The 23880-nt window shown below is 43.8% G+C and overlaps 1 protein-coding gene across 3 annotated transcripts in view; it reads left to right on the top strand.

The window, feature by feature from the left end:
• The first annotated feature begins 273 nt into the window (after nt 1-273).
• Nucleotides 274-23880, top strand: part of LOC124787883 (lipopolysaccharide-induced tumor necrosis factor-alpha factor homolog) — a 142759-nt gene continuing 119152 nt past the window's right edge. For 2 of the 3 annotated variants that reach the window (XM_047254877.1, XM_047254863.1), the window contains exon 1: nt 274-419. The gene's annotated coding sequence lies outside the window, so the exon portion shown is untranslated. Of the gene's footprint in view, nt 420-13761; nt 13867-23880 lie in introns of all 3 variants that reach the window. The other variant, XM_047254868.1, reaches the window with a different exon arrangement.

Here is a 23880-nt window from a genome sequence, read left to right as displayed (position 1 = left end):
ATTTATTTTTTTTTTTTTTATTACGGATGGCAGCGCCTCTGGGACCCAAGACGCTGAGCTACCATGCCGGCAAACCGCTCGGTCGCAGCGGCCGGCATGGAACTGGTGCTCTATAACAGCAACTGTTATTGCTTCTGAAATTCATAAGTTTATGAAGTATTCAAAAGAAGAACAGGCTAATCGTGATATTAGGCAACGGCTGTGCCTTGATGTTTACACCGGCTCCCGCCTCATCATCGGAGCTAAGCAACGTTGGACGCAGTTACTAGTTGGCTAGCAGCCCGCTTCTGCACATGGCGGCGCAGCCGTCGCCAGGCCATTTTGTTTTTGTTGTGGACTGGCAGTCGCGTTTGGCGGAGCGCACCGTGTACGTAGCGGAGCTTGCGGCGCTGTTCTTGTGTTCGTGTATTCCAGTAACTGTAAGTAAACATGGAAGGCAATAACCGTTCCAACGCCGTGCGCATGGTGTTCGCTTCAGTAGGGATGCTGTGCTTTCAACGGTTTACGAGATTTCTGACTGGATAATAAATGGCCTTGGATTAACTGATAATGATACTTACGCTGTGTGGTGGTATTATTTATGAAATTGCTAGACTCTGATTCTTGCGAAAGGACTATGTCTGAAAGCGGACGCAGTCGAAAATTTAAGTATTGTGACGGGGGAGTGTGTGATTAATGAGGATGTGCTGAAAAGTAATGGTTCCGAATTTTTTATGTGAAAACACTTAACGGTCTTAAAATAAATCAAACGTTATTAGTATTCTACATCTTTATTCTTCATGTCTACATATTTATCTCTCAACTTAGTCACCCTGGCGCCCAACGCATTTCTCACAACGAGAGACCAGTTTTTTTATACTGTCATTGTTGAACGTTTGACTTATTTTAATTGAGTCAAACTGTGGGTTCCTGATTCGTGCTTAACAAAACAAACTCTGTTTTTTGCCTTGTTTCACAAACCTATACACAATCTATTTTTAGGGTTATAAGCCCATTTTCAAATACATGCTTTGCCTGTTTTGCTTTATCACCTTTGGAATCAGTAATGTATTTGAAAAAGAGCTTATAGCCCGAAACCTAGGTTGTGCGGTAACCATAATAGAATTTGCGAAACAAGACAAAAACTGCGTTTGTTTAGTTAATGTTTGGCATAGTTGACAGAGCCACAACTTCATGGCTGCTTGCACCACTTCATCATTAGGCCGGTATTACACTATCAAATTTCTTTGTCCAATATCTTTGTCAAAGATATTTGATAGTGTAATAGGGATCTTTGACAAATGTCGTCCAATATTTGATCAAATCTAGGCCGTGGCCGTATATTTGATCAAAGAAATCGCTTGTCTTCTGTTCACTGCAATGCGATATGTTACCACGCGGAGCGCTAGCATCGCTGCAGCGTTCTGTCATATGTAGTGTTTTTATAACCATTGCCGGTAAATACAATTGGTGTGTGCCGACAACTACAGAATTAATAGAGATGTCTGAAGCTTATGAGGCGCTTTACAACGTGAGGCACCCTGAATAAAAATTGTTTAAGAAGATTGGAGACCTAACCTGACCTAACCTAACCTAACATAACATAACCCTCTCCTGTAGCAAGGAATCGGAGTGTTATAGTGAGCCTGTCTTCTGAAGATGTAGCAGTTCTTAAGTGAAAATTGTGCTTTGTGATATGAGGATACACTTCATTGAGCACATACAGAAATGTATGCTCATCCATTCTTAAGTAATTGATGTACGACTTGACGTCTTCCACTGCAAGCTCACGTAACAAGTTTTGTTGAATGCTTTTATCGTGTCGTCGTAAAACCCACGGCTTCACCCAGATTAGATTAGTTTTTCGTTCCATAGATCTGTGCTGAGGAGATCCTCGTGGATGTGGAACACGTCGATTTTTTTTAAGTTGAAATAAAAATACTAATAGTATGAATAAATACATCATTTGTTTCTATTAAAAATTTCGCCAATGGAGTAGAAGGAGTTGGCCAGTAGTAAGTCTTTCAGGCTCCTTTTAAACTGATCTTTATTTCTAACTAAATTTTTTATGTTTCCTGGCAAATTATTGAACATGAGTGTTCCTGAGTAGTGGACCCCTTTTTGAACTAAAGTAAGTGTTTTTAAGTCCTTGTGCAGATCATTTTTGCTCCTGGTATTGTATGTATGAACTGAGTTGTTTGTTAGAAAAAGAGATATATTATTTACGACAAATTTTATTAAGAAGTAAATATACTGAGAGGCAGTAGTTAACCTGCGAGCCGGAAGTATAGTGAGACTCTGTCATTTGGGCCTACGAGAGTTATAGTTTTTTTTTTTTTTTGTTTCTCATGCCTAGATAACTGTACAAACATATCGTTGCATGTATTGTAATAATCATTACATATAATGATCTACATGCAACAATATCTCTACGGAAGTATCTAGGCATGAAATACAAAACAAAAAAAGCTAACCTGCAAATCTCGTACGTCCAAACGACAGTCTCACTGTACTTCTGGCCCGCCAACAGTTTCATTTTCTTTCTTATTTTCCCCCAGTACCAATGCAAGAATCTGAAGTACCCAGTTCTTTGAAGAGGTTTCTGCAGGAGGTCCGTGAATTTACTCCACAAATAATACGTATTACACGCTTTTGGACCTTGAAAACTTTTGTTTGACTTCAAGATTTACCCCAAAATATTATCCCATATGACATTATGGAATGAAAGTATGCAAGCTTTTTCATTTTTATGTTGCCTACGTCTGCTAACACTCGAATTGCAAATACAGATTTGTTAAGGCGTTTCTGCAGTTCTGTGGTGTGCTCCTCCCAACTGAATTTATTATCAAGTTGTAATCCCAGGACTTTCAAGACTGTCAACCTCGTATGTATGGTTCCATTTTCTCCCCCCACTTCTTTTCCGCATGTGCACACAATGCAATTGGAGTACGTAGAACTGCTGCGGTTAATAACAAGTTGTTGTCAGCCATCTTGAACTTTGACGAAAAATTTGATGACAGTGTAATACCCCTTGTAGCGCTACGTCAAAGATCTTTGTCAAATATATTGGACGGAATATTGGATCACATCTTTGATCAAATCTTTGACAAAGAAATTTGATAGTGTAATACCAGCCTTATCAAAGGTGTTCTTGAACTATTGAAAACAGATGTAGAAAATCGGACGGTCGCCAATTCGGGACTGTATGGAGGATGATCGGTGACAGTGATGTCGCAGCGCTCGTGTGAGTTCTTGTGTTGTCATGCTGAAGGAGAAAGTGCTTATATGTCCATGTGACGAATAACTCTTCGGATTCGTGCTTTCAGTTTTCTAAGTGTCTCGCAGTACACCGACAGATTTACGTTAACAACGACCACGTTACACGCTAGAATTCGGAGCCCTTTCGCAGCAGAGGGTTGCAACTCGCGTCACCGAGGCGGGAAAGTCGACTGAATAGTATGAGTGACGTGTAATACCTTAACCGACCTTGAGAACAGAATAATAAATTCGGAGGAATTACTTTTCAGGATGCCCTCGTATCTATTAAGAGCATGGTCAACTGTTCTTCTAAACCAGAGCCAAAGTTCTTTTACATACATCTCTCCACAGCTAGATGTCTTAGTTCTTTATAGAAATACTGAAATACTACACTACTGCTTCTTTATCCAATTAACTGTACATATAAATCCTTTCATTTGTTCTAGTCACCCTTGTGTGGACGGTTCGAAACTCTACCACAGTTTGACGTTTCTCGCTTACAATCACGGTTACGTGATCGTGCTAGTAGCGCCGCAGGAGACTTTGGTATTAACTGAGGATTTTTGGTAATTTGCCTTTTTGCTGCACGTAGTTGGTTGCTTGCGCACTGGAAATCAATTCTCAACTATCTGACTGCGAGTTTTAAAATATTCTCTCACATCGAACAACTGTTCCGCAGTGTTCCTGTGTGCAACAGACAACTTACCTCGTGTTGCCGCTACAACTGCGTGATCAGCAAGATGCTAAAATATTTCAAAAGCAATACTACGATGATGGACTGATTGCAGCAACTACTGTCATATTTGTATACATAGAAATTCACTTTCGATTCCCCTCGAAACTGTTCGCTCTCTATTACTCGCGACAATAATATCTCAGACTCAGAGTTTTCACATGTACACAGCAGAACCATAGACGCCCAACTTTCAACTATTCTCGTAATTCCGAATGGAATGAATACTCGCGCCCTGGTTTCTTATGGAACAGTATTTTCTATTACAAACGAAACATCGGTTAGCGGCTTTAAACTGCAAGTTTACAATACGGAAGTGTTACCCTCGAGTTGAAATGACATATTCCTTCCCTTGTCATTGGCGGTTGCAGTGCATTTGTTTCGTACTACGGCCAACCTGAGACATGCTCTTTGTGCAAAGCGAGGGACAATTTGAGGAAAAATTGTCTGAAATGACGGTGCCCTGTGCAGCTTATTCTTGGAGTTGCGTCACGTCAGCATACCGGCGTTGTGTGACCCTCAGGCACAATCGCGGCAGCTGCCGCAGTCGAGGAAGCGCAAACAACGGTCTCCAGGGCAAAGGGTGAACGCCCTGAAACCGCTGTCTCTGCTGAAATTGCAACAACCGCTCCTCTGCGAGATGATGTACAATAGCATGGTGCTGTAGATGCGGAAAATGTTGCCGTAGTTCAGTCGGAGTCCTGTAACCGGCTTGCACTCAGACCTGACATCTCACGCAGTCCGTGAGGTTGGCACAGTGCCAGTGGCTCGGTAGTTTCAGCTTCCTGCCAGCTTTCTCAGAAATCGCTCACCGTCACGTTGTCAGACACTGACACAACGTTCTTTGAAAACATTGGTGTCTGAGTGCTGGCGCGCATTGCAGGAGAGAACAACCAAGCTCCTCGACTACTGCTTCAGTGGAGAAGTACGTGATTGATTGACAGTTCACACAGTTTTTTTTTTTACAGGTGTTAAAATTATTGAATACAGAACTTCATGAAAAGTCCAGTAGTCACCTGTAGCTGTATTTATTCAAATCAGTTATAGACCACTCAACTGGTTTCCTAACTTTTAAGTCGCATCTTCTGCCGTTTATCTGTAGAGAAAAGTTTTTTAAATTAACCCTTTCCTAATGAGGAACTGGAGTTATCTGAGATATCTTAATGTACCAAATGAGTAGACTTAACCATGGAAGAAAATATTACGCATCAAGTTTAGATATTACAAATCGTGTTTATTAGATATGTATAAGCCCGTTCTTTGTGGGGCGGAAGTGATCCACACCTAATTTCCGAACTTGATGCATAACATTTTCTTCCATGTTTAAGTCTAGTCATTCAGTATTTTAAGACATCTTAGATAACTTCAATTCCTCATTATCAAAGGATTAATTAAAAAAAATTTCTCTGCAGATGTACATCAGAAGGTGCAAGTTAAAAACTGAGAAACCGGTTGTGTGGTCTATAATTGATTTGAATAAATACAGCTTGAATTACGGGAGGATGGGAAAGGAAGTCGGCCATGCCATTTTCAAAGGAACCATCCCGAAATTTGCCTGGAGACATTTAGGAAAATCACGGAAAACTTAAGTTTGGGTGGCCGGATGGGGATTTGAACCGTCATCCTCTAGAATGCGGGTCCACTGCACCACCTCGCTCGGTATGATTTTGATGAAGATTTCATATTAATTAATTCTTTGTTTTAAGAGGATATCCCTAATAATTTCAACGTTTATTCAATAATTTCACGAAAGGTATCTTATCGCATCCCGCTCCGTGTGTAGGGCAGAACGGGAAATATGTAAGCATTTCTTTGAAAAAACGTAAAAAAGACGCAACATACATTTTTTTGTGATTTTCAAGTAAGTTACTTTAGGTTACAGTACGCAGTGATTTTTCATGCCTTTGACAATGTCTTCTTATGTCCACTAGCTTACCCCCCTGCGGGTTCGGGGGTTAGAATAGGCCCGCGGTATTCCTGCCTGTCGTAAGAGGCGACTAAAAGGAGTCTCAAACGTTTTGGCCTTATGTGATGGTCCCCTGTCGGGTTTGACCTCCATATCTCCAAATTTTTCCGAAGAGCGAGCCGATTGGGGAAGGGCGCCTTACTTGGTACATTGTGTCCGTGTTGTGTTGAGAACTTTCGCCATCTTATTCGTCGTTGCATTGCAGTCTTGCCCGCTCTCCATCTCTTGGGCATCAATGCGCCCCTGCGTGCACTTTCTGCCAAGCACTGTGCAGGGCCATTTTCTGCACTGACGACGCTCATGGACCACATGTCACCTAACATCCAGCACGGTAGCCAGTCCGTTGTGGTGGGGCCGCCATGTACCCTCTTGGTTGTAGCCCCCTGACAACACAGGGATCGCTCTACTGATGCCTGCGCCGTTCACTCCCCACGTATGCCAAGGAGTAGATGCCCATCTCCCTGGGGCATCGGGACTCCCGGCAATGGCCATCCTGCCAGGTGGCTATTGCTGTGGCTGGGTGGCGCCCGTGGGGAGGGCCCTTGGTCGGAGTAGGTGGCATCAGGGCGGATGACCCGCAATGAAGCGTGGTACATCATCTCTCGCTGGCGGCCAGCCGCCAGCAGTCTCTAAGCGTTCTCGGGCTCAATTTAATGCTCAGAAGTACGATCCGAAAACGTTCCCCTCCCTGGCCACGCCGTGGGAAGAGCGTAAGTCTCAGGATGGAGGTAACAGTTATTCGCCCCGATTCTTAGTTTACACGAGAGCTGATGGGGAGTCTTTTCTCTCCACAAAGCCTCAGTTCTTCGTCGAGCATTTAGAGGACAAGTTTGGGGAGGTGGAGGGCTTGTCTAAAATGCGCTCTGGGTCAGTACTGATACAAACGGCATCCTCCGCCCAGTCCCGCAGGTTACTTGCTTGTGACAAGTTGGGGGGTGGTAACGTTTCTATTACACCACATAAGAGTTTAAATATGGTCCAGGGTGTTATTTTCCATAGGGATCTCCTTTTGCAGTCTGATGACGAGCTGCGCGCCAACTTAGAACGTAGAGGTGTTCATTTCGTCCGGCGCGTTCATCGGCGTCCGAGGGACAATCAGGTTGCTACCGGTGCCTTCATCTTGGCCTTCGAGGGTGATACGTTACCGGAAAAGGTCAAGGTGATGGTCTACCGATGTGACGTCAAGCCCTATATCCCTCCCCCAATGCGGTGCTTCAAGTGCTGGAAGTTCGGCCATATGTCTTCCCGCTGCACTTCCAGCCTCACATGTCGCGATTGCGGACGCCCATCTCATCCCGATACTCCATGTGCCCTGCCTCCCATCTGCGTCAACTGTGGGGAGCATCATTCACCATGCTCGCCTGACTGCAAAGTCTTTCAGAAAGAGCGCAAAATCATGGAATATAAGACCCTGGCCGGCTGACCTATACTGAGGCCAAACGGAAATACGACAGACTCCATCCTGTGAGAGTGACATCTTCTTATGCAGCTGCTACAACAACTGTGCTAGCTCCATCAGTTTCGAGACTTCCAGCCAGCTCGATAAGCAGTAAGACTCCTCCTGCCCCCTTGCTCGTGGGGGGCTCTACCCAACAGGTTGCTCCTGCACCACCTACCTCAGGAGGAACCTCCTCCCACCCGTCGGGGACGTCCGTCCCCGCTTCTCAGCCGGAGAAGCGTCTAACTTCTTCGACTACTCTCGCCCGTAAGAGTTCCCTTGGGACCCTCCCTTCCCAGGGTTCCACCAGCGGGAAGGATGACGGCCACCAGTGGCATAAGTCCTCACCAGCGGCCGGGCGTAGGGCTTCACGATCCTCCTCTGTCCCGGAGACTGAATCGGTGAAGCCTTCCCAGCCGGTGAAACCCAAGGTTCAGCGAGAGAAGTCCAAGAGAAAGACCTCTAAGGCCAAAGAACTTGCGGTGGCACCAACCCCACCGCACCTTTCGCGCTCTGCGTCTGAGGATGAAGTCGAGATTCTAGCGTCCGCTGAGGACCTTGATCTCGCTGGTCCCTCAGACGCCATGGATACCTCTCATACGGGTACTGAATCGGTGGCAGTGAGTGAACAAGCGGCGTAAATTGCCTTCCCAGTCCTTTCACGCCTTTCTCAGCCATGGACAATACCATCCTCCAGTGGAACTGCGGCGGTTTTTTCCACCATTTAGCTGAGCTCCGCCAACTTCTCAGCCTTCGCCCTTTCTTCTGCATTGCTCTCCAGGAAACTTGGTTTCCAGCGATGCGAACCCCCGCCCTCCGTGGCTATCGGGGTTATTACAAGAACCGAGCAGCTTATGAAAGGGTGTCTGGTGGCGTCTGCATATATGTCCTTCACACACTGCACAGCGAGTCTGTCCCTCTCCAGACGCCTTTAGAGGCTGTCGCTGTACGCGTATGGACGCCACAGGCTGTTACCGTCTGCAGTCTTTACATTCCACCGGATGGTGATGTCTCGCAGCATGTCCTGGCTGCCCTGGTCGCCCAATTGCCGCCACCTTTCTTGCTATTGGGCGACTTCAACGCCCATAACCCTCTGTGGGGTGGGTCAGTGGCCACAGGTCGAGGCGCCATCGTTGAGCATTTCTTGTCGCAGCTCGATCTCTCGCTGTTAAATGATGGTGCCTTCACACACTTCAGTGTGGCGCATGGCACCTACTCCGCCATTGACCTTTCAATCTGTAGCCATAGCCTCTTACCGTCTGTCCAATGGAGTGTGCATGACGACCTGTGTGGTAGTGACCACTTTCCGATCTTTTTGTCACTACCACAGCGCCACTCTTCTGGGCGCCCTAGCAGATGGGCTATGAATAAGGCTGACTGGGATTTGTTCTCCTCCACTGCCGCTTTTGAGCCTCTCTCCACTGATGACATTGATGCAGTGGTTCAATCGGTCACCACCGGCATCGTTACTGCCGCCGAATCTGCCATTCCCCGTTCTTCTGGGTCTCCTCGGCGGAAGGCTGTGCCTTGGTGGTCGCCTGAGATAGCTGAAGCGATTAAAGATCGCCAGCGGGCGCTCCAGCGTCACAAGCGACATCCCTCCTTAGCGCACCTTATCGCCTTCAAACGGCTGCGTGCGTGGGCCCGCCTCCTTATCCGCCAAGGCCAGAAGGAGTGCTGGGAGCGGTATGTGTCCACCATTGGCCTCCATGTCACTCCCTCGCAGGTCTGGGCCAAGATTCGACGCGTCTACGGCTATCGGACCCCTGCCAGCGTCCCTGCGCTCTCACTGAATGGAGCCGTGTGTACTGACTCCGACGTCATTGCAAATCGCTTAGCAGAGCATTTTGCTATGAGTTCCGCTTCTGCGAATTACCCCCAGGCCTTCCGCTCCATTAAAGAGCGGCTGGAACGTCGGAGCCTTTCGTTTCGCACCAACCACCCGGAATCTTACAATGCTCCATTCAGTGAGTGGGAATTTCGCAGTGCCCTAGCTGCTTGCCCTGATACCGCTCCTGGGCCAGATGGCATCCACTGTCAGATGCTGAAACACCTTTCAGTGGACTGCCAGCGGCGCCTTCTCGATCTTTACAACCGTCTTTGGGTCGAGGGGGAGTTTCCGTCGCAATGGCGGGAAGGCATTGTCATCCCCGTTTTGAAACCTGGGAAGACCCCTCTGGAGGTGGACAGCTACCGTCCCATTAGCCTCACCAACGTTCTTTGCAAGTTGCTTGAACGTATGGTGAGCCGGCGCTTGCATTGGGTACTGGAGTCTCGGGGCCTTCTGGCTCCGTCTCAGGGTGGGTTCCGTAGAGGCCGCTCCGCCACCGACAATCTGGTGAGCCTGGAGTCGGCCATCCGTACTGCTTTCGCCCGCCGTCAGCACCTGGTCGCTGTCTTTTTCGACATGCGGAAGGCGTACGATACGACATGGCGTCAACACATTCTTTCTACGCTTCATGGATGGGGTCTTCGGGGTCCTCTGCCGATTTTTATCCGCAATTTTCTGTCGTGTCGTACCTTCCGCGTGCAAGTCGCGGCCTCGTATAGTTCCTCCCACGTCCAGGAGAACGGTGTGCCACAGGGCTCTGTTTTAAGTGTCTGTCTGTTTTTAATAGCCATTAACGGTCTTGCTGCGGCCGTGGGAAATTCTGTCTCCGCTTCCCTGTATGCTGACGACTTCTGCCTTTATTACAGCTCTACTGGCATTGCAGCTGTTGAACGTCAGCTACAGGGCGCTATCCGTAAGGCGCAGTCTTGGGCTGTAGCGCGTGGGTTTCAGTTTTCGGCAGGCAAGACCCGCGTTATGCATTTCTGCCGGCGCCGCACAGTCCATCCTGAGCCGCGGCTTTATCTTGCCGACGAACTCCTTTCTGTGGTGGAGACCCACAGGTTTTTGGGGGTGGTTTTCGATGCCCGGTTGACTTGGCTGCCTCATATCCGGCAGCTTAAACAGACGTGTTGGCGGCATCTAAACGCTCTGAGATGCTTGAGCCACACCCGCTGGGGCGCCGACCGCTCTACCCTGTTGCGGCTCTACCAGGCGTTAATCCAGTCCCGTTTGGATTATGGGAGCCTGGCTTATGGCTCAGCATCCCCATCTGCGTTACGGGTGCTGGACCCAATTCTCCACAGCGGGATACGCCTTGCCACTGGTGCTTTCCGCACCAGCCCTGTGGACAGCGTACTAGTGGAGGCAGGTGTACCTCCACTGCGGGTACGACGCCAACAATTACTGGCTGCTTATGCTGCCCATGTTTTTAGTTTGCCCGGGCATCCAAATTACCATGTCCTGTTCCCACAGTCGGTCGTCCATCTGCCGGACCGTCGGCCCCGGTCGGGTTGTCCGATCGCCGTACGCGTCAAGGAGCTTCTCTGCCAGCTTGGGTTTTTCCCTGTTCCGCCTCCTTTCCAGGCGCCTCTGCGTACACCCCCGTGGTGTGTTCCTCGCCCTTGCCTTCGGCTCGACTTGGCACAGGGCTCGAAGGACTCGGTCCCTCCAGAGGCCTTCCGCCGCCGCTTTTATTCCATCCTTGCCACGTATCAGGGCTCTGGAATTGTTTACACTGACGGTTCGATGGTTGCTGGTCGTGTCGGGTATGCGCTCACTCTAGGGGACCATTCCGAACAACGGTCCTTGGCGGCTGGCTGCAGCGTTTACACTGCTGAGCTAGTCGCCATCTTTCGAGCCCTAGAGTATATCCGCTCCTGCTCAGGTGAGTCCTTCGTGATCTGTAGCGATTCCCTGAGCAGTTTACGAGCACTCGACCAGTGTTTTCCTCGTTCCCGTCTGGTGATGGCTATCCATGAGTCCCTGCATACTCTTGCGCGTTGCGGCCGCTCTACGGTCTTCGTGTGGACCCCAGGCCATGTTGGGATCTCCGGCAACGAGAATGTTGACCGGCTGGCGAAAGAGGCGACTAGTGCACCATCTCTGGACGTTGGCCTCCCGGAGACAGATTTGCGAGCGTTCCTACGCCGCAAAATTCTGGACCTTTGGGACACTGAATGGCGCGCCCTGCCTTCAAGCAACAAACTTCGGGCCATCAAGGGGGCTACCGGTGTGTGGCGCTCCTCCTTGCGGGTCTCTCGCAAGGAGTCTGTTGTCCTCTGCCGGATGCGCATTGGGCACACTCAGCTTACGCACGGCCACTTATTGCGCCGTGAGGACGCGCCTCTATGTCGCTGCGGCTCCGTTTTATCCGTGGTTCATGTTTTATTGGAGTGTCCGTTTTTAGCCGCGCTCAGGCAGTCGTTCGCACTGCCTGACTCGCTCCCTGCCCTTTTAACAGATGACTCGGCTATGGCTGACTTAGTTTTACGTTTTATTCGGGCAGGGGGTTTTTATTCTTTAATCTGAGTGTTTCTGTTTTTATCTTATTGTTTTGTGTTGATTCTGGCTTTTGGCCTCCGGTTTTAAACTGATTTTTTAATGTGTTTCAAGTGGTTGGCTTTTCCTTTTTTATTTCTCTGGTCGGCCAACCACCGTCACACTCTGTGTGGTTTTAGTTCGTTTTGTCTGGTCCTTGTCTCAGTTTCTCTTGTTCAGTGTCGTCTGTGCTCTATTCTGTTACTCGTTTTTTTTAATTCTCTGTGGGTGTTTTTTAGTACTTGGACAAAGGGACCGATGACCATAGCAGTCTGGTCCCTTTACTCCCCCAAACCAACCAACCAACCAACCACTAGCTTACAAAAAATGGTTTAACGTTAAATGTCGCCCCCCCCCCCCTCCCGTGAGTTCCTATAACAATGGTGAAGGGGAATAAAAAAGAAATTTCCGACTCGAGGACACAATAAACATCCCCGTTTTTACCTTTCGACATAAGGACGACCTGATATAGCAGTATCTATCAAACCAAACCAACGAAAGAGAAGTTGCACCGAGTCAGTCTCACATCTACTAGGTCGTGGGATTTACGCCAGGAGGATGGCACTTTGGAACAGAAGCTGGTATTGGACACCACACAGTGGGAGTGTTTGTTATGATTAATCAGACGATTCCCGGGCGTTTCAGCTCGGATGCAGCCCTACTGACAGATTACTGGTGTCCACCCACAAAACATCTGGCGACTGCGTACATTATCGCCCACATGGTGCATGCCTTGGTCGAGCTATGCATCAGAGCATCAGCAGTATCTAGTGCGCATATGGACTGGAAACTCCATCGCTCAACAACATCGTAACTGTGCAGATATTAGCGAACTTTCTGAATGTCACTCACTAATGGGCGTATTCTAATAGTGGCAACTAAATTCCAACGATTAGACCAGTAACCAGCACGAATTTAATTTTGTTCCGTGTGCATCAGGGTTTGTTGTTATAGTTGTAATTCAGAAACCTTTTTAGTTTCATTGTACTTCAGAAACATAACTCACTAGATAGCCACTGAAGAAGTGACATTTAATTTGATTATTCTCTTTCTGTAATTTTCTCTACGAGCAGAGATAGTTTTTTTCTGTTTTCATTATTCATTTTTTGGAATAATTATCTCCGCGTGAAAACAGAGACACTTATTCTTCGTGCAGACGAGACGAAATACCAATTAATTTTCGAAGATGCTTGAAACACCGTACTTCATTTCTTCATATGGATTCAATTTCCCATCTCAAAACTCAAGATATTTCTTCTTGTTATCGAAAAAAGTCTTCTAATTTTATTTTTATTTAATACAGCCTTCTCCAGTTTCCAACGACAGTAATAACTGTGTTACACTACCACCAAACCAGAACTTTTAATCAGTTCCTTACATTTGGAAACGAGTGCTTATTGACTGCGTTTACAATAACTCTTTACGTCGTAACAGTTTCTTAGTTTCAAAGAAAAATTGTGTAGCATATACTGACGAGAATGAGAAATGTGTCTCAGTGAGAGTTTGCATAGTGGAAAGAGAGAGGTATAGTCCGGAACGTCTAGAATGAGAGGGAAAGAACGTAGAAAAAGAGATCAGAGCCGAAGAAAGAAAGAAAAAGCCTGTCTACGACAATTTTTCACTGGGAATCAGGATAGTGTTTGTCGTCAGTCCTGTACAACGGTTTATCCCAGCTTCAAAGTACTGACTCCCAAAAGTTAACCCTGATCCCTCGCTATTGTTACACCCACTAACAACTGAATACCAGGCAAAGTACGTAACTATATTCCAACTCAAACTATAGCCCAACTCTTTGGTTTTTGCATTCATATGTATAATAGATCGATTTATCTTTAAATATGCAGGGTGTTGGAGAATAAGTGCAGATATTTCTACTGATGACTGAGGACAGTGTACTGAAAAATCCATTTGCGTACTAATAATTGCAACTACTACGAGTAGTATGTTTTTAGCGTCGTTAATACTTCTAATGATAAATGGCGCAAGCAAGCCATTAATGTTTATTTTCCCCTTAACAGCAGGTCAGGACCTGGCGTGTGGATACATGGACGCAAAATGGATAGTCCGCGCTGACAGGTGTGGCCCACTTTGCGTCGCAGTTACAACTGCGCAAAAAATATCAAGTAACAAATTATGCAGTATGTTTTCGAAAGGACATAGACCCACAGAAAAACAACTAACACACTGACTTGGGTACATAATTAAGGTACCAATTATCACAATATCTGTCCCTGTACTTGTAACGCCCTGCATCTTCATAATAGTCCTAACTTTTCACACTCCATAACCTTACGGAATTTATGAATAAACAGCATTAACAGTAAATAAGTACTCTCCGAACCTTCGACAGATTAAAATCCGGAATTGCCAGCTTTGAAAATCTAAACCAGGGTAAATTTCCTAAAATTATGGAAAAAGTTTATTCTACTAGGACGGGCATTTTAATTGCGCTTCATTGAGTCCCCTGGCTTCAGTAATATCAGTAGCCACTTACTGACCAAAAATAAAATCTAAAATTTTTTGTAGGCCTTTGGCCTCCTTCCGTTTCAAATTCCTCCGATTTTCGTCTCTGTATTCTAATCACAAGTAACATAACGAGATCTGTCATTTCCATAGCAGCACAATAATTAATTTTGTATTTTGTAAAATCTACTAATCTTTAAGTTATTTCTGTCTCTGTACACATAAAATACACATATTTTACTAAAAAGCTATTCACACAGTCCTCAAATACATTCGTTACACTTTCTGTTTCTGTCTCTTTATTATCATAATCAATACTACTAGACTCAATATTGGTTATATCTCTGCACATATTTCTTTCGGTTTATAATGCACATCAAAGGTGTTCAGAGAGTAGTCTAGCCTTTCACATTTAGTTACACTTTGGACTTCCTCATCTAAGGACTGAGTTTGAAAACGAACAGTTACATAGTTTCCTAAAGGATGGAAATGGAACTTCCCTATCATGATATTTGAAAGCACTTCCTTTAGCGTGAATGTAGTAGGATGTGGAACATATTGTGTTACAAATGGACCTACATAAAGATAGAATAATTTTTGTATGTGCTGCCTCTAGAACTTTTAACATTATCTCTAACCAAAACATGATCCTCTGTCTGAAGCTTAGGATAAGCAATTTTCTGGTCAGACTCAACCTCAGCCTATTCTTCAGAATTTCTATTCTCCACTTCTGCCTCACATAAAACTACTTCATAGCTACCAGTTTCACATACCATGATAGCCTCGTCCTGTGCTACTTTTGCATCTTAACTTGTTAATACCTCCTTCCCAACAGCTTCCTCTAATTCTATATTGTGACCCATCAATTCACACACTTTGCAACATACATGAATTATCCCGTCTCTGCTACTACTAAGTCAGCACTAACATTAACACCTGATAAGGCATCTCCAAAACGGATTATGTCTTGCTCCTGTACCGCGTCCTCCAGTTCGATTATTAGATTTTCATCATCTTTCTCCTTTTGAATAGAGTAAGTATCTCCTTCTTTAAATCTTCCTTGTTGTTGTTGTTGTGGTCTTCAGTCCTGAGACTGGTTTGATGCAGCTCTCCATGCTACTCTATCCTGTGCAAGCTTCTTCATCTCCCAGTACCTACTGCAACCTACATCCTTCTGAATCTGCTTAGTGTATTCCTCTCTTGGTCTCCCTCTACGATTTTTACCCTCCACGCTGCCCTCCAATAATAAGCTGGTGATCCCTTGATGCCTCAGAACATGTCCTACCAACCGATCCCTTCTTCTAGTCAAGTTGTGCCACAAACTTCTCTTCTCCCCAATCCTATACAATACTTCCTCATTAGTTATGAGATCTACCCATCTAAACTTCAGCATTCTTCTGTAGCACCACATTTCGAAAGCTTCTATTTTGTTCTTGCCCAAACTATGTATCGTCCATGTTTCACTTCCATACATGGCTACACTCCATACAAATACTTTCAGAAACGACTTCCTGACACTTAAACCTATACTCGATGTTAACAAATTTTTCTTTTTCAGAAATGCTTTCCTTGCCATTGCCAGTCTACATTTTATATCCTCTCTACTTCCACCATCATCAGTTATTTTGCTCCCCAAATAGCAGACCTCCTTTACTACTTTAAGTGTCTCACTTCCTAATCTAATTCCCTCAGCATCACCCGACTTAATTCGACTACATTCCATTATCCTTGTTTTGCTTTTGTTGATGTTCATCTTATATCCTCCTTTCAAGACACTATCCATTCCGTTCAACTGCTCTTCCAAGTCCTTTGCTGTCTCTAACAGAATTACAATGTCATCGGCGAACCTTAAAGTTTTTATTTCTTCTCCATGGATTTTAATACCTACTCCGAATTTTTCTTTTGTTTCCTTTACTGCTTGCTCAATATACAGATTGAATAACATCGGGGACAGGGTACAACCCTGTCTCACTCCCTTCCCAACCACTGCTTCCCTTTGATGTCCCTCGACTCTTATAACTGCCATCTGGTTTCTGTACAAATTGTAAATAGCTTTTCGCTCCCTGTATTTTACCCCTGCCACCTTTAGAATTTGAAAGAGAGTATTCCAGTCAACATTGTCAAAAGCTTTCTCTAAGTCTACAAATGCTAGAAATGTAGGTTTGCCTTTCCTTAATCTAGCTTCTAAGATAAGTCGTAGGGTCAGTAATGCCTCACGTGTTCCAATATTTCTACGGAATCCAAACTGATCTTCTCCGAGGTCGGCTTCTACTAGTTTTTCCATTCGTCTGTAAAGAATTCGTGTTAGTATTTTGCATCCGTGATTTATTAAACTGATAGTTCGGTAATTTTCACACCTGTCAACACCTGCTTTCTTTGGGATTGGAATTATTATATACTTCTTGAAGTCTGAGAGTATTTCGCCTGTCTCATACATCTTGCTCACCAGATGGTAGAGTTTTGTCAGGACTGGCTCTCCCAAGGCTGTCAGTAGTTCAAATGGAATGTTGTCTACTCCCGGAGCTTTGTTGCGACTCAGGTCTTTCAGTGCTCTATCAAACTCTTCACGCAGTATCATATCTCCCATTTCATCTTCATCTACATCCTCTTCCATTTCCATAATATTGCCCTCAAGAACATCGCCCTTGTATAGACCCTCTATATACTCCTTCCACCTTTCTGCTTTCCCTTCTTTGCTTAGAACTGGGTTTCCATCTGAGCTCTTGATATTCATACAAGTGGTTCTCTTTTCTCCAAAGATCTCTTTAATTTTCCTGTAGGCAGTATTTATCTAACCCCTAGTGAGATAAGCCTCTATATCCTTGCATTTGTCCTCTAGCCATCCCTGCTTAGCCATTTTGCACTTCCTGTCGATCTCATTTTTGAGACGTTTGTATTCCTTTTTGCCTGCTTCATTTACTGAATTTTTATATTTTCTCCTTTCATCAATTAATTTCAATATTTCTTCTGTCTTACAATTTAAAACCTGGTTCCTAAATCTCTGTCTTACCATTATATAATCTATCTGATACCTTCTAGTATCTCCAGGATTCTTCCATGTATACAACCTTCTTTTATGATTCTTGAACCAAGTGTTAGCTATGATTAGGTTGTGCTCTGTGCAAAATTCTACCAGGCGGCTTCCTCTTTCGTTTCTTACCCCCAATCCATATTCACCTACTACGTTTCCTTCTTTCCCTATTCCTACTCTAGAATTCCAGTCACCCATGAGTATTAAATTTTCATCTCCCTTCACTATCTGAATAATTTCTTTTATTTCATCATGCATTTCTTCAATTTCTTCGTCATCTGCAGAGCTTGTTGGCACATAAACTTGTACTACTGTGGTAGGCGTGGGCTTCATATCTATCTTGGCCACAATAATGCGTTCACTATGCTGTTTGTAGTAGCTTACTCGCATTCCTATTTTCCTATTCATTATTAAACCTACTCCTGCATTACCCCTATTTGATTTTGTGTGTATAACCTTGTAGTCACCTGACCAGAAGTCTTCTTCCTCCTGCCACCGAACTTCACTAATTCCCACTATATCTAACTTTAACCTATCCATTTCCCTTTTTAAATTTTCTAACCTACCTGCCCGATTAAGGGATCTGACATTCCACGCTCCGATCCGTATAACGCCAGTTTTCTTTCTCCTGATAACGACATCCTCTCGAGTAGTCCCCGCCCGGAGATCCGAATGGGGGACTATTTTACCTCCGGAATGTTTTACCCAAGAGGACGCCATCATCATTTAACCATGCAGTAAAGCTGCATGCCCTCGGGAAAAATTACGGCCGTAGTTTCCCCTTGCTTTCAGCCGTACGCAGTACCAGCACAGCAAGGCCGTTTTGGTTAGTGTTACAAGGCCAGATCAGTCAATCATCCAGACTGTTACCCCAGCAACTACTGAAAAGGCTGCTGCCCCTCTTCAGGAACCACACGTTTGTCTGACCTCTCAACAGATACCCCTCCGTTGTGGTTGCACCCACGGTACGGCTATCTGTATCGCTGAGGCATGCAAGCCTCCCCATCAACGGCAAGGTCCATGGTTCATGGGGGTAGAGCCCCCATCTTTAAATTCTTTATTTATCTAAATCATCCTACCCCTTTCTTATGTCTTTTCATCCCTCTAATAGCTGGGTCAAATAAGGCTTTTGCAATTTCATCCATTTTCTAGCTCACTATATATGTAATAGATATCTATTACTATAGTCCCAGTTTAAATTTGTTCTACCCAATAATCACGTAACTAACAGGTTAGTTAAAATCAGTCTCATTCAATAAACACTACGGACAAAGAGCGTTTCGTGGTCCCTGGAATTATTAGTATATTAATTACGGTGCACTTCTCACAAAGTATAGCACCCGCTATAACACAACACAGTAGTTTAAAAACTGAGGGCTCTCAGTATTTATAGGTTTTATCTTGTTATGCCTCCTCCTTACTGTAATGATGCCGTTGCTGAAGCAAGTGTGTGGGCTGCCTTTCATAGATCAGCTCGCTGAGGAAGGCTGCCGCTCCTTATAATCTGCAGTGACCTATGCAGACCTTACAATATGCTTAAATTAGGGTATTATCCACAATACTGTCTCGGTATCACAGTTGAGGTTTAGTACTAAGTTTATAAGATACGGGGTTTAACACACTACTGCACGCTATTTCTCTTGAATAACAATCGTAACAATGTGTTGGAAATGAGTTCATCATTTTACTCAGTTATTAGAGTCATGGAATCGACAGCTTCTCAACGTAAAATTATATGCGATATGAGATACCTTTTCTCAGCATCTATATTAGCTAGAGAGTTAATTTTTTAAAGTTTGTAGTCACATGTATTCTGTCAATGTTGAAACAATGACAATGTAAAATCTTGTTCGAAGACTCGAATATTAATGTTTTTGTCTCTGAGCTACACTTTTCAAAAAAATTCATGTTATTGCCCGTAATTTTTTATTTTGCAAGTAAGGGACACAATACTGTTTCAGTGCATACACATTAGCTGTCTAGCAACTCACAGAAAACTTGATGGTTCTGTTTTCAGTAAAAGATGAGAAGATGTACATTAATGGTGGAGAAATGAAACTTCAGGGAATTGGCTTCGAAGTTAAATCAGCCTTGGCGCGTAGCTACAGTCTTCATCTTCACCTTACAATGTATCCTGAAGTCTTTTCGCAGCATCTCTTCTCATCTTCCCTTTTTTCTTTACTAAACTTTTGAGATGTCTGCATCTCGTGCCGTAGCCTGATCTAAGGCCAACAACGCACTCACTATCTGGGGGCCAACAGGAATTCCTAATAGCTCAAGAACCTAGCATTTTGTGATGTTACCTTGGTTAAATGATGCCACAGCATCATATACACCAAAATGGAGCATGTTGATAACCACAAACACTGATTTTTGGAGACGAAGCCATAGTACACTGTTCGTACTTTCATTTGGCTTATGGGTTCTCCCTTGAAGACATTTCTTCAATTCGTTTACATCAAACATATCCCTGAAGACTGACTTAATTTCCTCCATTACTGCTGAAGGTAAACTGTGGTGATAATTGTGATTCTCTCCTGTTGTTTTTCCTGTATTTATTTACATCAACTGTTTTGATCATCGGGACATAACCCGTGACTAGTGTGCTCGTTTGTAGGGGCAATCTGGAAAAACGGTGTCCATACAGCTTTGTATTTTGTCTGATAGCCAGACCATAACAGTTCTGAATACAGTCTATCGCAGCATCAGTCAGCCTCCATTTACCATCTAATTTTTTTTTCCATCACCTAGCATTTTTCTTTTCATTGTCTTCAGACCTCTAATCCTAGCTCTCATTCTTTTGTGAACGTCCCCAATGCGTTCGACCTTCTGTATCTCAACATTTTCTCCATATGTTTTGCTTTCCATAACATATTACAAGGCTTTTGAATCACCTTCCTCCAAGTAATGTATGTAACCTACTTTATACCACTGAGAAGGGTGATCAATGACTCAACCTCCATACCACCTCTGTTGCCTGAGTAATTTGCTGTTCACTTATCACTATGTTCGTTATTCAGTTTAGTAGCACAGCGATAGTATTTTCACATAACAGCCACGTCAGTCACCTATCCAGTGTCAACACTTGTAGCTGTACCATAACAAGCCATTGTTGGAGATATGGCCCCGTTTCTGTCACGTACCACCCGAAGATACTGTGAGGTCACGGAAATTTTCATTTTCTTTGAATACTTCTTCTGCAGCTTCAACCATAGTTTTTTGGCCTACGTCTTCAGCTGCAGAGCCTAATACATAGTTGTACATGTCAAATTTTGAAGGTGGTGGAGGGAGATTCGTTACACCACACAGCATAGCTCCTGCTGAATCCTGTACCGATAGCTTGCAGCCCACACATTAATCTAATATTCACTTTATAAACTTCAATTTCATTGATTTTTACTGTATCTGAACTGGAAAACTTTTAACTGTCATTACATTTACTGCAGATTACTACAAATTTAGCAGCCAGACCTATGTGGCGTTCAACATGTAGAGGAACGTTTCCCTTATAATAATTTTTCGAACAGATTCTGTTCAAGAACTCCAGACAATTTACTGATGACCATAATCTAAAAAACTTCATTAACATCTTCAAGCCTTTTATACATATTTTCAGCGTTTTTGAGTTTCCTACGCACTAGTAGCAGATGAAGATGCATAGCACAATGCTGACACCTTGTAACGCCGGAAATGCATATCCTCCTATTTCCATCTATTGTACTATAAATTTTTTTCCTTATTTTGTTACCTGAAGATATGACGTTTCTGTGTCTTTGTACATTGTAATTGTTTTACTATTTGTGTATATATGCATTTATGTCGATGTATAATTGGTTTGTTTTGTAAATATTATTTGTATTATTACGCTGGGTCTTGCCTAGGGAAAACTATGCTATCGAACGATTACATCGATGGGTCGTGTGGAGAACCAAAGTGTTTACGATCTTTGAGGGTGTTAACTCTGCCGCGCGGAGCGCAAGCAGAGGGGAATCTGGCTGGAGTAGTGCAGTGGAGCAGGTGTGTTGTGTGACGCTCCCGCGAGTTGCCGCGCTTTCGGGGTTTGGCAGCATGTAATTGCGCTCGAATTGCTATGATAGTTTCTGACACGGTGTCGCGGACGGGAAGCATTAGCTGGCGCACATCAAGAGCCCGTTTCGCCTGGTGACCGTGTTGAGAAGAAGGCGCGCCAACATCCAGCTTCTGCAACAGCGACAGCCGACAATGAGTGACTGTCGTCACCTGCTCGACCGACGACTGCAAACCTTCAATCAACCAACAAGGAAGACTGGAAGCACGTAAAGTTTTAGAACTGTATGGCAGACCTCAGCTTTTAAAATTGTTCCATCACAAAATTACAGAAACTTAGCATGAACCTTTGTTGCTCATTGTCCCAATTGCATCACCAAGCAGGGTCCCTTCCTTTTCCGGAATGGACCCGAGTGTCGTTGAAATTCAAACGCCAGCATTAAAGTAATATAATTCGATTTCACTGCTTTAATTTCAAAGTTTAGTTAAGGTATTCATAGCTGGCTACAATATTTAGATTACACAAGCACAAATTAAGAGTGCGAGTTTTGTTACCGTATTTTAGCTTACCTGTGACTGCAGCTCAGCTTGGTACGTACTAAATTTTACTATTGTTAATTGTTCAGAATCATTTAATTCAAGTTCAAAGTTAGATCTCTTATTTCTAAATTGCGTAGATTCAAGTAGCTTTTGAAATGATTGTTGAGGTAGCCCAAGACTAACCGCATTTTACTGAATTTCGATGTGCTTCAGAAACAAAGCTCACTATTAATTTCAGTCACTAAATTAACTTTCAGTTTTCCGGTTTTATTAATTCTTTTGCTAAATTAAGTCAGAGTGTAGCGAAATTTACTACTTCTGACAAACTTTGTTTTCACACTACACGTGTCAACCTTCAGTTGCCACGCTTCTAGTGCTAATTATATGTGTAATAACCTTTCTTTTTCAGTTACTATAGTAATTGTCCATAGGACTGGCGACCGTAATTTCCCCCAAATCTCAAATATCTAATTACCGCTAGTTAATTGTTAACGTAACGGCCGCACATTTACTTTCTTTATTAACGTTACCCCTTTTCAAAATTAATTTCCACCAGTTTCATTTGCATTTTTCCTTTCATTTAGATGTAACCCTTTCCTCCCTCTTTACCGACAGATTAACTTCGGTGACGATTGCTTTTCCCAAATTTCCATTAGGTACACGCGGTTTAATTTTTCACTGTCATTAAGGTCGATAAGTGAGGGGGAGTTTACAACCTCTTCCTCTTTCTGAGCTCAAGATCTCGCTCATTATAGAGGTATGCTGATTCAGTTTTTCAGGATAGCAAATGGGAAGCTGCGATACGGAAAATGGCCAGTGTGTGAGTGTTTGTGTGTGTAGTGAGTGAAGTGATATGAAACAATGTGTGTACAGTGTAGTGATAGTGTGATGTGAGTGAACTGTGTGGCATTACATTATTTAATAAGTTATTTGTAACAGAAGCGTTGTGTACCAGGAGTAAATCTAATGATTGTCTCTAACTAGAATTCAGTAAATGTATGTATATACGAATTAGCTTGTTTTAAATTGGTCTTAACTTGTAAATACTTTGACATGTTCTATATCCTTGTAGAAAGAGATCTACGGATGAATAAAGCTGCTGCTACTACTACTACGACTACTACTAACATTCGCCAGGGTTCTGTGGATTAGCTGTGTTGGCCCATCTCGGTTCTTCCACCGTTGAAGACATTGAAAAAATGTTTGCTATTGAGTGTTGCCTGTTATTAGTTTTATTCTGACATTTCACACCTTTTTTGAACACCGTTCCACTAGCCCCTGCCATCTTCACACAAAAATTCAAACAATACTCGAGCATTTTCATCGTGTATTCGCGACACGTAAACAAGCACTGAAGTCAAAGACATAAGCAGAAAACAAGGGAGCATCTTTTCCACACTGTCAAATAGTGAAGCTGCGAATACGTTACGTAACACAAATTAATCACTAGAAACTAGCAGTCTTAAAATCACAGTGGAAGACTGACAGATCTGCCGTCGACCATGACTGGGAAAAAAACTGAGCGCACCATTTCGGAAAAATGCTGAATTGGTGAGAGTTCTAGTATAACAACGTGCAATGCATCAATTTGAGGAGGATGTCCCGTAGAATATTTTAAGACAGTAAAAAATAGATATTTTCATGAAAATACGATTCTACGTTCCCTTAACTGGCTGAAATGTACTCCACTCAAAATTCACAATTACAGCTTCAGGTCAAGCTTGTGTTTGAATATAATCTGGAAACCCTGGGTCGGCCCTTCTTGCACTGTGACGGAAGAATACTTACGTAATTACGTTCCATATGATTGTTATTTTATGCTCTGGAAACTCAGGATCACCACTTCTTGAAATGTGGCTAATTGCACAATCCAGGCCGCAGTCAACAGTTCTTGCAGTGCTTTACAAAAAGTATATCCCGGAAGTGAACGATGCTTCACAAGCTGAACCAAAAGCAACGCCGCTCGTAAATTTGATGTTATTCCATTCTAACACAAGTTTCGTTTTTATTTAATTTAAATTTCGTACAAACAACTGTGCGTAATATCGCATTTGGACATTTGAACATCTGAACCGTC

Source organism: Schistocerca piceifrons, chromosome 1 (genome assembly GCF_021461385.2).
Source record: "Schistocerca piceifrons isolate TAMUIC-IGC-003096 chromosome 1, iqSchPice1.1, whole genome shotgun sequence".
In the NCBI taxonomy this organism is placed as follows: domain Eukaryota; kingdom Metazoa; phylum Arthropoda; class Insecta; order Orthoptera; family Acrididae; genus Schistocerca; species Schistocerca piceifrons.
Note: the sequence above shows the minus strand (reverse complement) of the source record. Positions and strands in the feature narration are given on the sequence as shown.